The sequence below is a fragment of the Oryx dammah genome, unplaced genomic scaffold, assembly GCF_014754425.2.
Source record: "Oryx dammah isolate SB20612 unplaced genomic scaffold, SCBI_Odam_1.1 HiC_scaffold_23, whole genome shotgun sequence".
Lineage (NCBI taxonomy): Eukaryota > Metazoa > Chordata > Mammalia > Artiodactyla > Bovidae > Oryx > Oryx dammah.
The window spans coordinates 107,530,507-107,549,253 of record NW_024070207.1 but is presented as its reverse complement, the minus strand read 5'-3'; positions in this window follow the sequence as shown (position 1 = coordinate 107,549,253).

The following is an 18,747-nucleotide window of genomic DNA, read 5'->3' as shown; positions in this document are numbered from 1 at the left end:
TTTCTTCTTCATCTGTACTTAACTTTATTCATCAGAGGGCAGACAGATTGAAAACCACAATTGCAGAAAACTAACCAAACTGATCACACTGATCATAGCCTTGTCTAACTCAATGAAACCATGCCGTGTAGGGCCACCCAAGACAGGTGGGTCATGGTGGAAAGTTCTGACAAAACATGGTCCACTAGACAAGGGAATGACAAACCACTTCAGTATTCTTGCCTTGAGAACCCCATAAACAGTATGAAAGGCAAAAAGATAGACACTGAAAGATGAACTCCCCAGGTCGATAGGTGCCCAATATGCTACTGGAGAAGAGTGGAGAAATAACTCCAGAAAGAATGAAGAGACGGAACCAAAGGGAAAACAACACCCAGTTGCGTATGTGACTGGTGATGGAAGTAAAGTCTGATGCTCTAAAGAACAATACTGCATAAGAACCTGGAATGTCAGGTCCAATCGAGGTAAATTGGAAGTGGTCAAACAGGAGATGGCAAGAGTGAACATTGACATTTTAGGAATCAATGAACTAAAATGGACTGGAATGGACGAATTTAATTCAGATGACCATTTTATCTACCATTGTGGGCAAGAATCCTTTAGAAGAAATGGAGTAGGGCTCATAGTCAACAAAAGAGTCTGAAATGCAGTACTTGGGTGCAATCTCAAAAACGACAGAATGATCTCTTCATTTCCAAGGCAAACCATTCAGTATCACAGTAATTCAAGTCTATGCCCCAACCACTAAATGCCAAAGAAGTTGAAGTTGAACGGTTCTATGAAGACCTACAAAACTTTCTAGACATAACACCCAAAAAAGATGTCCTTTTCATCATAGTGGACTGGAATGAAAAAGTAGGAAGTCAAGGGATACCTGGAGTAACAAACAGGTTTGGCCTTGGGGTACAAAATGAATTAGGGCAAAGGCTAACAGGGTTTTGCCAAGAGAACTGCACTGGTCATAGCAAACACCCTATTCCAAAAACACAAGAGAAGACTCTACATCAGACATCACCAAATGGTCAAGCCCCGAATCAGACTGATTATATTCTTCACAGCTGAAGATGGAAAAGCTCTATACAGTCAGCAAAAAAAGAAAAAAAAAAAAAAAAAAAGACCAGGAGCTGACTGTGGCTCAGATCTTGAACTCCTTATTGTCAAATTCAGATTTAAATTGAAGAAAGTTGGGAAAACCACTAGACCATTCAAATATGACCTAAATCAAATGTCTTATGATTATACAGTCGGAGTGACAAATAGATTCAAGAGATCAGAGCTGATAGACAGAATGTCTGAAGAACTATGTACAGAAGTTTGTGACATTGCACAGGAGGCAGTAATCAAGACCATCCCCAAGAAAAATAAATGCAAAAAGGCAAAATGGTTGTCTGAGGAGGCCTTACAAATAGCTATGAAAAGAAGAGACATGAAAGGCAAAGGAGAAAAGGAAAGATACATCCATTTGAATGCAGAGTTCCAAAGAATAGCAAGGAGAGATAAGAAAGCCTTCCTCAGTGATCAATGCAAAGAAACAGAGGAAAACAATAGAATAGGAAAGACTAGAGATCTCTTCCAAGAAAATTAGAGATACCAAGGGAACATTTCAGTCAAAGATGGGCACAATAAAGGACAGACACAGTATGGACCTAACAAAAGCAGAAGATATCAAGAAGACGTGGCAAGAATACAAAGAAGAACTGTATTCATGACCCAGATAATCACGATGGTGTGATCACTCACCTAGAGCCAGACATCCTGGAATGTGAAGTCAAGTGGGCTTTAGGAAGCATCACTATGAACAAAGCTGGTGGATGTGATGGAATTCCAGTTGATTTATTTCAAACCCTAAAAGATGATGCTGTGAAAATGCTGCCTTCAATATGCCAGCAAATTTGGAAAACTCAGCAGTGGCCACAGGACTGGAAAAGGTCAGTTTTCATTCCAATCCCAAAGAAAGGCAATGCCAAAGAATGCAAACTAACATATGATGGGACTCATCTCAAACGCCAGCAAAGTAATGCTCAAAATTCTCCAAGCCAGGCTTCAACAGTATGTGAACTGTGAACTTCCAGATGTTCATGCTAGACTTAGAAAAGGCAGAGAAAACAGATCAAATTGCCAAAATCCATTGGATCATAGAAAAAGTAAAAGAGTTCCAGAAAAACATCTACCTCTGCTTTATCGACTGCACCTAAGCTTTTGACTGTGTGGATCACAACAAACTGGAAAATTCTTCAAGAGGTGGGAATACCAGACCACTTTACGTGCCTCCTGAGAAATCTGTATGCAGGTCAAGAAGCAATGGTTACAACTGGACATGGAATAACAGACAGGTTCCAAATAGGGAAAGGAGTATGACAAGGCTGTATATTGTCACCCTGCTTATTTAACTTATATGCAGAGTACATCATGGGAAATGCCGGGCTGGATGAAGCACAAGCTGGAATCAAGATCACCAGAATATCTATAAGCTCAGATGTGCAGATGACTCCACCGTTATGGCATAAAACAAAGAGGAATTATAGAGCCTCCTGATGAAAGTGAAAGAGGAGACTGAAAAAGTTGGCATAAAACTCAACATTTAAAAAACAAAGACCATGGCATGCAGTCCCATCACTTCATGGCAAATAGATGGGGAAACAATGGAAACAGTGACAGACTATTTTCTTGGGCTCCACCATCACTGAAAATGGTGACTGCAGCCATGAAATTAAAAGATGCTTGCTCCTTGGAAGAAAAGCAATGACCAACAAAGACAGCATATTAAAAATCAGAGACATTACTTTGCCAATAAAGGTCCATCAAGTCAAAGCTATGGTTTTTCCAGTAGTCCTGTATAGATGTGACAGTTGGACCATAAGGAAAGCTGAACGCTAAAGAATTGATGGGGCTTTTGAACTGTGGTCTTGGAGAAGTCTCTCGTGAGTCCCTTGGACTGTAAGGAGATCAAACCAGTCAAAGGAAATCAGTACTGAACATTCACTGGAAGGAATGATGTTGAAGCTGGCCACCTGATGCAAAAAACTGACTCATTAGAAAAGACCCTGATGCTGAGAAAGAGTGAAGGCAGGAGGAGAAGGGGACAACAGAGGATGAGATGGTCAGATGGCATCACTGAGTTGATGGACATGAGTTTCAGCAAGTTCTGGGAGCTGATGATGGATAGAGAAGTCTAGCATGTTACAGTTCATGGGGTCACAAAGAGTCTGACATGACTGAGCAACTGGACTGAACTATACTTCTTGCCAGTAATTTTCAGAATTATAGTCAGTAGATTTTGTCATGGAGAGTAAGCTAATTTTGCCTACAACTGGTACAAACAGAACATCATAATATGGTCAATAATCTTTGGTTTCATCATTTGCCCACTGCTTTTCTCCCTCTACATAATTTTCCCATGGGTAAATTTTCCAGTCTCCACTATTCGCCACCATCTCTACACTGATCACATTCCAATTTCTTTCTACAGCAACAAGCTATCTCCATATTTATAATTGAAATACCCAAATGTCTAATGGCTATATATATCCAGAACACACCATACACATCCAAACATGTTATTTTTATTCCATTGAGATATAATTGATGTACAATATTATATAACTTTCAAGTGTACAACATATTTATTCACAATTTTAAAATTTATTCTCATTGTAATCTTATTTTATAAGATAATATCCAAAGTTCTTAACAATATACATAAGATATGACATGATCTCATTCTTGTCTCTCTCAGGCTTCCCTTCCTCACACTGATTTGCTTGTTGTACTCTGGTGTAAGACATGCCCATTTCAGTTCCTGCTCCTATTATTGTAGAACACCCTTCAAGCTGAACACCATCTGATGTATCTTTTAATTTCAGACTCTATTGGGCTATTTTATTTTCCTGAAGCCTTTAAACTCCATTGGACATTATTAGTATGCATTTCCATTTTCCCAGATCTCTCTCCCCCTGTCACACACACATACACACATTGAGTTAAGCATAACAAGGCACTGTGGACCTGATGAATACATCTTACACCATATGGCAATGAAAGTAGAGCCCATTTCTTTTGAAGCAGAATTACATCACTAATTCATTATTATTGCTCAATTATGGAATGTCTATTCAGTATATGGAAAACTAAGAAATTGTGAATGATGACAGTTACTTGATAAAGAATTAAAGAAACCCTGCCCACTCACCTAACACACCTAAGTAAACTGCTGTTTTCCATGGTGGTAGAAAGGTCCCAAATACAAATGCAAAAAGAACAAAAAAAAATCTCAGGCTTTCACAAAAAACAGTTGATCATCAACTGCCAAAAATACTGAAGTGGTCACTGAAGCTGTTGACATTCTGCTCCTCTTCTCCTTTCAGGCACATGTTTTAGGTTGGCACTTCCATATACATTTTATAGATGAGTGCAGCCATGTGAATTGCTTTGTGTGCTCAGTAGCTCAGTCGTGTCCAACTCTTGGCAAATCCATTGACTGTAACTTGCCAGTCTCATCTGTCCATGGGATTTCCCAGGCAAGATTACTGAAGTGGGTATTCCTTTAGACAATTAAAAATCAGGGAAAGAAATGTCTCTATAAAGTATTAGTCACTCAGTTGTGCCTGACTCTTTGTGACCCACAGGACTGTAGCCTGCAAGGCTCCACTGTCCATGGAATTCTCCAGGCGAGAATACTAGAGTGGTTGCCATTCCCTTCTCCAGGGGATCTTCCCAAACCAGGAATCGAACCCAGGTCTCCTGTATTGCAGGCAGATTCCTTATCCTCTGAGTCACCAAGAAAGCCTTGTCTCTCTAAGTGGGATCTTTACAAACCAGTACATGATTTCCCATAATCCTGCATTTTGAGAGATGATGGGAGCATTTTAAAAGTTTGGAGCTTTCATCAGCATATATCCCTAAATGACTATGATATCCAGATTCTCTGCTAAACAGCATTTGAATCAGGCATAAGTCAGATAGGAAGTCTTGTGCTGAGCCTCTGAGGTTCTAGGTCCTCTTCCTAATTTAGTGAAAATACTGTCTGTGGATAATATATCAGGTATTGTGCATCTCATGAACTCTTAAGATATATATTTTTAATTATTATTTTAACATCAGCTTAGCTTGCTTGGAGGGGGTTAACTATAATAGTATTAACATGATTTAAAAAATCAGTTTATATTTTGTTATGTCTCAGTTCTATGTTGTACATATATCAACTCCTACATGAATCTCTCAAAACTGGGCAGTTTTATTGTCAGTTGAACAGAAGAAATTTCCTGTGAGATAAAGGTATATGACAACCACGTACCAATCTTTTCTTGAATCCTAAAATACAATTAACTGAATTTGTTAGTATGAGGGGGAAAAAAATGTATCATTCCCTATTTGTTCTTAAATTTGTATGAATGTAGCACATGGGGTAGTCTAAGGGCGAAAATATTCTAAGCAAATGAAAGGAGAATAATTATGTATATAAGATATATTTTTAAGATATTAGATTGATATTAGTTTCCATATATAACCAACTCATCATGGTCTCTTAAAAATCCTTTTTTATCTTTCTTAGAAATAGCTCAATTATTCTAAAAGGTAAGCTACAGTGTTTCAAGTATGTGCGGTGCTTTCTAATTTTATTTAATTTGTAAGGAAGAATTAGCATGTAAATAAGTAATTAAGAAAAGGCATAAAAGACTATGACAGAAACTAATATATTTAGAATAAGAATAAAAGTTTATTTTCCTATTTCTTGCAGCACCAAGAAGTAAATAGAATAGAACATTTATATATCTGAGGAACAAACCCTAAGGCTGTGAATCCTGTAAGTCGTGTTTCTTCATATCTTACAACTTTCTCTTTAAAACAGTGAAACAAATTAAGTGATCCCTTCAAAATCTGGGTGAGAGTGAATGTACACTTGATGTATATAACAAATGTCACTATTTTGAGAAGCAGGTGTATGGAGCTGGCTGTGCTCATTCACTTACTGTAGGGCTTGCTTCCACATGTCAGTTTTGCCAAGCTTGTAATTCAAATCTGTCATTCAGCTGTATTTGAATTTACCAAGTCACAGATTCTCAGAGAGCCAAAACTATGACTATTAAATCTATTAAATGCTTATGTATGACCCAAGATAACAGCATATAATACTTACAGTTCAGTCAGAAAGTAAGTTCAGCGTGATTACAGAAATGATGGAAATTATGGGGAATATTGTAAGTAATGCTAGAAAGCAAGTATGGAACCAAACTGTAATGGATGTGGAATGTTATGATGGTTCCATTATTTATTGGACGGGGTCAATTGTTTTTAGTTTGTATTATTTTGCATATTTGTTTGATTTTCACTATAGAAATGTATAATGTTCTATCACAGTGAGAGAAATGAACTATTTGAGTATGGAGAAACAGAAGTAGAGATATTAAAAGTTTGATAGTTTTAGTTGTTCAGTCGTGTCTGACTCTTTGCTACCCCATGGTTGTCCATGGAATTTCCCAGGTAAGAACACTGGAGTGGGAAGCCATTCCCTTCTCCAGGGAATCTTCCCAACCCAGGGATTGAACCCAGGTCTCCTGCACTGCAGGTGAATTCTTTACTATCTGAGCCATCAGGGAAGTTCAGAGATATTAGGCTAAGCTCAAAACTAAACTATGGAGAAAATCAGAAAAAGGTTACTTAGAAGGAACTGACTTGAGAGGGGCATGCAGAAATTCTGTGTAGTGATGGAAATGTGTCATATCTTGACAGGGATTTGCATCTGTTTCATATCTTAAGGGGCTGGTAACATGGTGTAAGCTTTTGTCAAAGCTCATGGCACAGTCCATACAAGAATTGCTCATTTCACTGTGTGTGAAGTTGGGCTCTAAGAATTAAATGTCTGAAAACAAATACTGAACTCTAGATAAAGATATGCATACTGATGTGTTTAGGAGTAAAATGCATCAAAGGGTAAGATGGATTGGTAGATGGATAGATACAGATATGGACAAATATATGAGATAAAAGCAAATACAGCAAGATGTTAGAAATTGTAGAATTCAAATGGTAGTTATATGGATATTTACTCCACAAATATTTAAAATTTTCTATTCAGCAACTTTCATACTCATATGTTGACCAACCTAGACAGCATATTAAAAAGCAGAGACATTACTTTGCCTACAAAGGTCCATCTACTCAAAGCTATGGTTTTGCCAGTAGTCATGTATGGATGTGAGAGTTGAACTATAAAGAAAGCTGAGTGCTGAAGAATTGATGCTGTTGAACTGTGGTGTTGGAGAAGACTCTGAATATTCATTGGAAGGATTGATGTTGAAGCTGAAACTCCAATACTTTGGCCACCTGATGCGAAGAACTGACTCATTAGAAAAGACCTTGATGCTGGGAAAGATTGGAGGCAGGAGGAGAAGGGGATGACAGAGAATGAGAGGTTAATGGCATCACCGACTCTATGGACATGAATTTGAGCAAGCTCCAGGAGTCGGTGACGGACACAGAAGCCTGGTGTGCTGCAGTCCATCGGGTCTCAAAGAGTCGGACACGACTGAGCGACTGAACTGACTTGACTGTTGTTGAGAAAAAATTAACCATACCAAGTTGTGCAAAATGCTTTGCAAGTGGTAACAAGGATTACACTCTGGTCAGAAAAAATATTTTAAAAATAGTTAATGGAAACAAAAGTCTGAAATACTATTGTAATAATGAACAGGCTCCATCCATTACAATCTTGGAAATTTCTGTGATGGTAAATATATATTCTCCAAAAAGACATATGTAGGGCTTACCAGGTGGCACAGTGGTAAAGAATTCACTTGCCACTGCAGAAAACTCAAGATACACGGATTCGATTCCTGGGTTAGGAAGATCTCTTGCAGAAGCAAACGGCAACCCACTCCAGTATTCTTGCTTGGAAAATTCCATGGATAGAGGAGTCTAGCAGGCTGCCATCCATGGGGTCATAAAGAGTCAGACATGACTGAGCAAGCACTCAACATACAACAGTGAATAACGCATACATTATTTTGTACGAAATATATGTTTCATAACAAAAAGTAGAACAATTTTCTAGTTGAGTTGAACTAAATATTAATTTGTTCACATTCTTGAAAGGGTAGGGGTGGGGGATAGAATATAGTAGCTTTTGATTATTCTAGTAGAACAAAATTATCTCAGTGAATAAATCAAAATTTATAGAAACATAACACATAGGTGTAATAAGATCACTTCCGTCAGAAATACAGGAAAGAAAAGAAAGATTTAGAAGACTTCAGCATGGTCCTAATTTCTCTGTTCTAAGTAATTCCTTTGGAATATTCTATCATTTTCTTTATCCTGGCTGGGTAAATAAATAGAAGCCCGTTAAAAATGTCTTCATGCCTTAGAAAATGTCTGATCATTTGGTTGGTCATCAGAACATTGGTTGGTCATCAATGGTTGGTCATCAGAACATTCTTACAATTTTTTTAAAATGTGTATATATGTTATTGCATTTATTGAAAGAATGCTGTTATGCCAAACCAATTTAAAACACTTAGAAAACAGTTTTATTTAAGGTTAATGCTCATTTTCTGCAAAATTATAAATATTAAATACTAACCAATATGAACCACTGACTATCATCAAAATGAATTTATTAGGTAACTATTAGGATTACTGTAGGGAGTATTTTAAAGTAATTATTGAAAAATGTTACATTTGTAAATTGATCCTCGGTATGTTTTTGGCTTATTTAGACTGAAATGCTTACATTTTAAATACTGGCATTATGCTGATCTTTGGAAAATAAATTGAGTGTATCTGTTCCTAATATTGAAAATGTAGCATGTATAAGAATTATACCATATTTCACAAATTTTGTATCATATTGTTGTAGCCCTAGTAGGTAATTACTACCACTCTACTTGGGTTTATCTGGAATGGATTCAGATACTTCAGGTTGAATTTTTTTAAAAATTAGCTTTGACCTTCCTCATTCTAGTCTCTGAAAAGCTGAAATGTTTCATCTGGTGATTTTAAGTCGTTGATCCTCTTTCAAAAATCCCAAAAGAAACATATGGTAAAATTACATCGTACAAGCTTTCACCTCATCAGAAATTGAAATAGAACATTAGGAATTCAGCCAAGAGTTGCCATCCAAAGGCCATACTTTCTGTATGCTGACTCAACTCCGGCATTAATTATGGGTGCATATGATGGTTACTGATATATCTTTGGAACATCCAGAAATTGCTTGAGAAAATATAGTAAATTATCCTTGTCAAATATAGAACAGGTACTCAAATCTTTCTGAAAGGGAAAATGAAAGCAAATTAAGGAGAAACATCCTCTAATCAGACTCAGATTTAACTTTCAAGTATGTAGTGCAGCAATATACTGTAAAAAATTAGCTTTAAATGATATTTGATGATTTTTGTTTCACTGGAACTTTTACCTATCACTTTTGATTTAAGAAATATGTTTTATAGTCAAAGTTAGTTCAGTTCTTTTAAATAATGTCAGCTGTTAAGTATATTAGATATGAGTTTTATTGGGTGGAATAATCTCCAGTAAAAGTGAATATAAAAATATACTATAAAGAATATTTCATTTGAAATGCCAAGCAAAGCAAAATTAGTAGCAAAGCATTAGCTATAACTATTTCCTTATTACTGACAGGTCAAGGACAAGTGGACTCAGGAGCGAGAAGATGTGCAGCCACAGCATAATTTCTGTATCTTCTTTCTCTTTTTTTTTTTTTTTTTGTGGATTTTTCTCTCTTTTATTTTTTATTTTTTTAAATTTATTTATTTATTTTTAATTTTTACTTTACAATTCTGTATTGGTTTTGGCTATTTTTCTCTTTATTAATGATTCCTTTATTTTCTTAGTCATGTTTGTAATAACTATTTAAATCTTTTAATATTATTGTATCTGTCAATTCTAGGATATTTTACCTGATTTTTTCCCTGGTTATAAGCCATATTTTCCTACTACATGATTGGTTAGTAGGAAAATTATTGATTGGGCAGTGGACATTATAAATGATGATGTTGTCCAAATTTTGTTGCTTTCCTTGAAAAAAATGTTGAGTTTCATTTTGGAAGATAATGCACTTGCATATCAGCATTTTCTTGTTGAGAGTTTTTTTCTAAGCTTTGTTAGGACTGCTTAATGATAATTAAGCTAGGTTACCCTTTATCCCAGGGGTAGTACAACCTTCCTTCTACAATCTGGCCTTTCTGGGGTTTCTACTGAATTCTTGATTATATTCCAACCCCATGTGAACTGTGATGACTGTTCAGTTTATAGCTCTCTGTGAGATGTCTTTTACCCAGCCTTGTGAAGTCTCCCCTTATGCATGTGACACTTACTCAGCCAAATGTTATGATCCAATTTAGATACATAGGACTCATTCAGTGAACAATTCTCTCTGCTCTGGTACTCTACTCCACAAATTGCAGTCACCTCAGCTCTCTAAGCTTTTGTCTCTGTTTTTAATGCCAGAGAAGTCCACTATGTTCCTTGAAGTCTAGTAAATGCTTGGGGCTGACATCGGGGTCTATTGTATAGCCCACCTTGTTCTTTCCCTTCCCTCTGGGATCCTGCCCTACCAGTTATTCAAGTCTGAAAGAGGTTGTCCCACATATTTTTCTCCATTTTTCTAGTTATTCATACCGATGCATGGGGGTGCAATTTTATTATCAGTTATTCTTCCATGATCTTAAATAAAAATGCTTCATCTGGAATTCTTAAAACTCCTGAGAGAATCAGATGTGGATTAAAAATTGAGTCCCATGTTCTAGTTGACATTGTCAATTTAACAGTATACATATGAATCAATCCAGCATAATGGAATACAGAATCATAAAAAAAATGTATCTATAACATTCAAATTATATTTTCACAGAGATATTATATATATGTAGGCTTTTTCCACTGGAACCTCCACTATTTCTTAGTCCATTATGTCTTCTGTTCAGTTAATTTATTACTTAATACACTGGTAATCTAGTTCTAATTGAATATCAATTTTTAGTTATAAACATGTACTTTTCATATATCACTGAATAGCTTGGAAATAATTATCATATAAAATTTCATCTTGATTTTATGCTGATGAAATTATACCTTGGGAAATATGGGCATGAGAATTTACCTTCTAAACCAGCAGGCTGACAAGCTCCAAAAGCAAATCTGGTCCAATCTGATTTTGTAAATCAAAGAATTTTGTTTTTGTTTGGAATAGAGCCACATTCATCCATTTATATATGATCGATGACCGTTTTCATGGTACCAGAGCAAAGTGAATAGTTGACACAGAGACTAGATGGTCCTTAAAGTGTAAAATATTTATTATCTAGCCCTCTAGAGAAAAAATTTGCCAACCTGTGCTCTAAATTCATATATTTGAGTACGAGTCATGTTCAGTAGATTGTAAGCTAACGATCCTACAAATATACTTTCATTTATTATTTATAACACATGCACTGTAAACACAGGAGGAATATTCTTGGTCCAGTTTCCCTTAACTTCCTTAGCTGTGTGGAAGCACTCTGGGAGGGGGATACAAGTGTGAAAGAAGATTGAAAGTAACAATGAAATCACTCATTGCGTGTTTAGAGCAGTCAGTCAACTCCTTCCAGTATTCTTCCTATGACCTACTTTCTCATTGCGGGCACAGCTAGTACTTATCAAGTTAATAAGGTTTATTCTCACACATATAAGAGAATACATACACATCATACCATATTATATTTATAAATGGTTTAAAATACCTCAAGATTAACTACAAATGCAACAAAGATTAAACCTACTAATGAAAAAGGTAATGATCAAAACTATAGGTTGCAAGTAAGATTTGACTTAGAGGCAAAAGAGCTTCTAGAGTGTGTTAAAACTAAAGTGCTGAACAGGAATCAGATTTGATGGCTCTACTCTAAAGCAATGTCAGAAATATCAAAAGCATAATGTTGTACAACACATCTACAGTATTACCATACTGTATTTTTCTATTTTACCTATGTTATTCTGCAAGAAATACTGAACTACAGAAAAAATAAAAATGAGCAAAATATATTTTAATTAAAATGAGTTTAAGAATAAATCCAAATTCTGTAGAGCACTGAAAAGCTTTCAATAAATGTTGTTTTCTTTCTCTTCCTCCTGTTGGCACATTAAAAAAAAATCAAATTTATATCTTCAGTGATATTAAAATGAAAACATATCTGAGTGACAGCAAATTGAATCATATGGTAAAAGGCTTTCAAATATCCTTGTGATAATGAGAATAATAATCAGGTCACTGCTATGAATCTAAAATTACAATTTATCTTAAGAAATTATAAATATATATTCACTGTATATTTGCATTTTAATATAGTTAATTATTATATTCCTTTTATCTCAGCTGAGTGATTCAATGTACCAGGAACTGCACTATCCTCTTTGTAGGTATGGTCCTATAATAATAATTCATTATCCAGCATTGACAGGTAGTTTATTTCAAGTCTCAAAGCAATTGCTATAGATATACCCAATTGGCTCATTGATAGAATCTACTGCGTGCCTGGCGATCAGGTCAGTGATGGAGGTATATCAGTAAGACATATGTATTAATTAACCTTGTGGATCTTAGAATCTACATTTTATTGATCTCGAGGCAGTCAGTCTTTATCACATTTCCAAGGGTTCTGTTAGGAAGGGAAGTGGAGATGATAACAGTGACCTCTCATCTACTCAGCCATCACATTTCATTGTCAAGTCTTCCCTTTATATTGGTTATCAAGATGTTGAGAAATGAAAACTGGTCTTCTTTTTAATAAGACTTGGCACACTGTACACCTTAAATTTACACAAGGTCATGGACTGCAAGGATATCCAACCAGTCCATCCTAAAGGAGATCAGTCCTGTGTGTTCATTGGAAGGACTGATGCTGAATCTGAAACTCCCAATACTTTGGCCACCTCATGCAAAAAGTTGACTCATTAGAAAAGACCCTGATGCTGGGAGGGATTGGGGGCAGGAGAGGGGACGACAGAGGATGAGATGGCTGGATGGCATCACTGACTCAATGGACATGAGTTTGGGTAAACTCCGGGAGTTGGTGATGGACAAGGAGGCTTGGCGTGCTGTGATTCATGGGGTCACAAAGAGTCAGACACGACTGAGTAACTGAGCTGAACTGATTTTATCTCCATAAATCTGGGGGAAAAATAACTTGGCACTCCCCTGAATTACTAAAGAGAATTTTTCATTCCGTTTTACTTCCCTGACTTTCTTATCAACTCTCAACTATGAAGTGCACTGTGGAAAGATTGCAAAATGCTCATTTTTGTAATAATGGAAAGGATTTGGGAAAATTAAAATAAGGTAACACTTTTGCCCTACCAATCTCTACCTTTCAGTGAGGGTAGAGGGTACATGGATATGACAACAGTGAACTAATAACAGATCAATTCTTTCAATCCAAATATATTATTGCTCACAAAAATATATCTTGACTACAAACCATTAAATGTAGAACTTTTCTACATTTAAATAAAGGGATAGTTTGGTTCCAAAAATCACTATCTCTCTGTGAAGCTCACCAAATGCAGAATATTGCCAATCAAGGTTTATCAATAAATAAACCAAATAAATCAATAGGTTATGGGTTTATTTTATGGTTAAAAATACTTCTATTACAGATGAACTCTGTTTCTTAGAAAATTCCTTTTGATCACTGCATTATCTATTATGATGGTCCTAAAAGCATACAGACTTTTCCTTTATTTTTCTTTATGCTACGTTTTTCTAACGTTATAATCCACAAAATTCTCAGAAAGTATCTTGGATTGAAAATTAAAATTGCAAAACTACTGCAGTCTTTAACAGAAGGTGAGGTGGTTGAACACAATTTCTGCTAAACTACTCACTGGTGACCTAGAAAACAGTGGCATAACCATTATTTCTATGACACCCTCAATTGTAAGAAACTAGAAGTTTCAGCTTCTATTATCAGCAATCTCTAAAAGTTTTTCCCTGAAATCCTTTCTACTACTTGTTCTTCAAAGGTAAAGACACTTTGAATAAAAAAGACTGTTGCTTAGAATTTTTTAAATTTTCTTTTAAAAAGCTAATGTAAATCCAGACTTTCATCCTACTGCAATAGTCAAATGCAAGTGTCCAGTCATATATATAAATGTTCGGAATTTTTCTGAGTTAAATACAACATATTATCATTGCAAATAATCTAGTTCAAGGGGCTACATTGTCATTAGACAAAAATGGCACACTTTCCAGTTTCATATATTGCTTATTGTCCAATGCAAATATATAAACTTAATAAATGGAGTTAGGGTTATATTTGTTGAATTGGAACAATAGGAAAAGGGAAATGGTTACTGTGATAAATTCGAAAAGTTTTCTAAGTCATGATAAGAGTTTTTACAAGATTAAATTTGAGGCTAAAAATTTCAACATAATTTATATTTCATAATTTGAAAGCTCAACATTAGAAAACGAAGATCATGGCATCTGGTCCCATCACTTCATGGGAAATAGATGGGGAAACAGTGGAAACAGTGTCAGACTTTATTTATTTGTGCTCCAAAATCAGTGCAGATGGTGACTGCAGCCATGAAATTAAAAGACACTTAACTCCTTGTAAGAAAAGTTATGATGAACCTAGACAGCATATTGAAAAGTAGAGACAATACTTTGCCAACAAAGGTCCATCTAGTCAAGGCTATGGTTTTTCCGGTGGTCATGTGTGGATGTGAGAGTTGGACCAGAAAGATGAGTGACTCTTGAGAGTCCCTTGGACTACAAGGAGATCCAACCAGTCCATTCTGAAGGAGATCAACCCTGGGATTTCTTTGGAAGGAATGATGCTAAAGCTGAAACTCCAGTACTTTGGCCACCTCATGTGAAGAGTTGACTCATTGGAAAAGACTGATGCTGGGAGGGATTGGGGACAGGAGGAGAAGGGGACGACAGAGGATGAGATGGCTGGATGGCATCACTGACTCGATGGATGTGAGTCTGAGTGAACTCCAGGAGTTGGTGATGGACAGGGAGGCCTGGCGTGCTGCGATTCATGGGGTCGCAAAGAGTCGGACACGACTGAGTGACTGAACTGAACTGAATACATAATTTACATTTTTAAAACTGATTTTTCTACTCATCTGAATGTTAATCCAGTTTTATAAGCCACTCACATGAGAGAATAATTATTTACATTGGCTTTTATTCAAGGGCATACAGTTTATTGCTCTATTTTTATATATTATTTTAAATACTACTTGACTTAGGGTTTAGAGTAATGATTTTTTGTATTTTAGAACAGATTTCAGATTTAGATAGAAATTTTATTCTGTAACATATTAAATGTGCTTCAAAGATAATTTTGAGGAATAATGAGACAGCAATTTTAGTTCATGCTACTTGAACTTTGTGTATGTGGAATTCAAAAGAACAAGGGAAATTCACACAATTGATAAATGATAAGTAATACACTTTGGATGTAGGAGATAACTGCAAATTCCATTTCTCAGAAAACTTTGAACAAAGCATTTTATAAAAAGAAAAAAAAATACTACAAGTAAAATGATTACCAAAATGGAGAACGAACAGTTTATGTAAAGGATAAGCCCTCTGAAACAAAATCACTAATGCTAAAACTGTTGCTGAACAGTATAAGTTCAAATGATATTAACTTTCTAAATCTTTGAACGGCATTACTTATATAACTTCAAGAAGAATTGATGTTTTATATTTTAATCCCACATCTGCTGACAATTTCAGCAAATTTCTATACAGTATTCAAGTACTAAATGATTCTAATTGTCAATATTCTACTAAATTACCAAATAGAAAATTAATATTTAGTACACTTGCCTGAGTATAGATAAGCATGTAAAATATTTCCCTCAAAGAATGAAGAATTCATTTAGTTATATAAGTCTAATGACTAAAGATAAAATAGTGTGTGGTTTGCTGAGATACAAATTCACAGGAGAAATGCTGGCTTTATAAATCAGGTCTACTAAAACAACGAAAGACAGTGAGTGAACGAGAGAGAGAGAATAAATACATTCTTTTCATTTAAATCTTTTCTGGACAAAGAAATCCTCTTTGGAAAATCTCTTCTATTTTATTTACATGCATATAGAAAACTAAAGATTACTTTTTTTTTTTCCGCCACTATTATTGAGATGGAAAAATTGATGACACTTTTCCTTAGTTGAATATACTCTCCTTTATTTAGAAACCAAGGAAATCAGATAAAAAATAATAAACAGCACTACATTTCTTTTTACATCTTTTGCATTTTTTTATTCATTCCAGTATTTAAATTGAGGAACAAGGCAATAAAACAGATTTAAGAAAATCAAAACCTTTCTAGGATGGGTGATTGGAAAAAAAATCTCTCCTCAACCAATCTCCTTTATTATGTATATAAACATGCATACTGTTCACTGAATATCACAATTAAAATCATGAGCCTTGGGCATCACAAGAATTGCAAGAAAATGTGGTGTTTTTAATACATTCTAATTAATTGAAAAATTATACTCTTTTGACATTCATTCAATTCTCCAAGCATTCACTTATTCAACCAACAAAACAACCAATATGTTTGAGTATCTGCTATGTGCCAAAATCAGTACAAGGCTCAAGAAAAACATTAATAGATAAGACATTCTATTGTCTATATGCTGAGTCTAACAGGTCTCAATATGGTTTCTGCCAAAGCAATTACTGTTGTAGAATAGTGACTCTTTGCCAAAATATCCTCATCCTAATCCTATTACTCACTGGCATATATGAAATGTGACAATATGTTCTAAAAAGAGTCTTATAAATCAGATATTCCATTGTTGCCATAGCTCCCTTAATTCCTGTCTCTATGTAGGTGGTTCTAGGGATTTCGAGGCTGATGAAGGAAAAAAGTAAGACCACAATAAGGTGGCACATACATGCTTTATTTGGGCAATGTTCTGACAGGGTTGCATGTAGGGGAAGTAACCCATCCACCAGTAAGAGACTGTCCAGAAGCAACCGCAGAGGGGACATGCTCCAGAAAATTGACAAGGAAACTCTTGGAAGGAAAGAGGGTCAAAGAGGAGCCTTATGTATTAGTCAGTCACAAGGCAGAGTGTCTCTTGGTCACAGATCTTCAAAGCGCACCATCATAGTCTTATTAGTACTGGGTTTATCTTATCTATGGCCAGCAGATGTTGGTCACAGTTACACAGGGGATGCAAAGCAGGCAAGCCATAATTGGCTACAAATCTGCTTATTTGGGTTATGCTTAAATCAACTGAATGTGCAAAATTTTGAGTTTAGTTCTGGTGGGCTTTTGAGATACTGGGTCTCAGCCTGCTGTCAGAAACAGTAAAAAACTTAAGGGCCAAAATACAAAGGTAATCTTTGGTTCATTTGCTAAAAATATGCTAAAAACACAATATGAGTTTCTCTTGTTAAGGTTACAGTCAGTAGGTGTGTGAGTAGTTATTTTATTTAAGAGTCCTTTACAGTCTACTGTGTACTTTCTGTGGTTCAACTACACACTCCTCAGAAACCCATCTTGACATGACAATTAATTTACACATGCATTCATTCAGCAGAGATGTGCAGTTATAACTATATGTACATCAAGTATACAAGGCACTCCTTCAGATGACATGATAAAATAAGACAAAAGAACAAAAAACAGGGTCTTAGCTCTTATGGAATATGCATGTTGGCCAAAATAAAACAAATAATCAAATACATTAAAAAACAATTCAATGCTGATAAATAATTCAAAGATGGGTGATTGACAGGGACTCAGAAAATCATTTAGAGTGATACTCCAGACTTATGGTCAGAGATGTATTCTCTGAAGGTGCAATTTAAGCTGAGAAGAAAATGATACAAAGAAGCAAGAGATGGAACATTTCATATACTGAATCAATGCACTTCTATGAATGATAATAAAGTATATACCAAAAATGATGTAGCTGGATTAACACTGAAGACATCAACTAAAATTTTTCTTTTAAAAAAGGAAAATTAACTCAGCAGAAAGAATGCAGCAGTAATCTTAGACTGACTGCTTAAATATTTGGCTGTTGATTTTCTTACTGTCTTGTTTACATCCCAGAGAATTTGTAAAAACTGAAAGAAGCAATCATTTCAATTTCAGAAGCTCTTTAAAAATGGTAAATCAGGTTCCTAAATCTCATCTCTGCCACTCCAGCCCTCTACCAGCTTAAGGAACCATAGCAAAAACACCAAGCTTACCCTCACTGCTATCAAGCAGGGGAACACACAGAAAGCCTTATGGAAGTGCTCATCAAGTGTTCTAGCAGAGGGGATCAGGTGGCATGGTGGTAAAGAATCTGTCTGCAACGCAGGAGGCCCAGGTTTGATCCTTAGGTCAGGGAAGATCCCCTGGAGAAGGGAATGGCAACTCACTCCAGTATTCTTGCCTAGAGAATTCCATGGACAGAGGAACCTGGCAGGCTACAATCCATGGGGTCACAAAGAGTCAGACACAACTGAATGACTAACACTTTCACTTTCAGGCATCATTACCCTGAAATTTACTAGAGCTTCTGAAGAATACATGAAACAATACACTGACCTGGCACATCACCATTTCTATCAAAGCCTGGTAAAATATATGAATTTAAGAACAACTGTGGTCAAGCTCTCTTCACGGCTACTGCAGCAAAGCACAGCCGTTGCTCCTTACCTTGGACAAGGGATATCTCCTCATGGCTGTGCCTTCTGACCCTGAACATTGAGTAGCTCCTCTC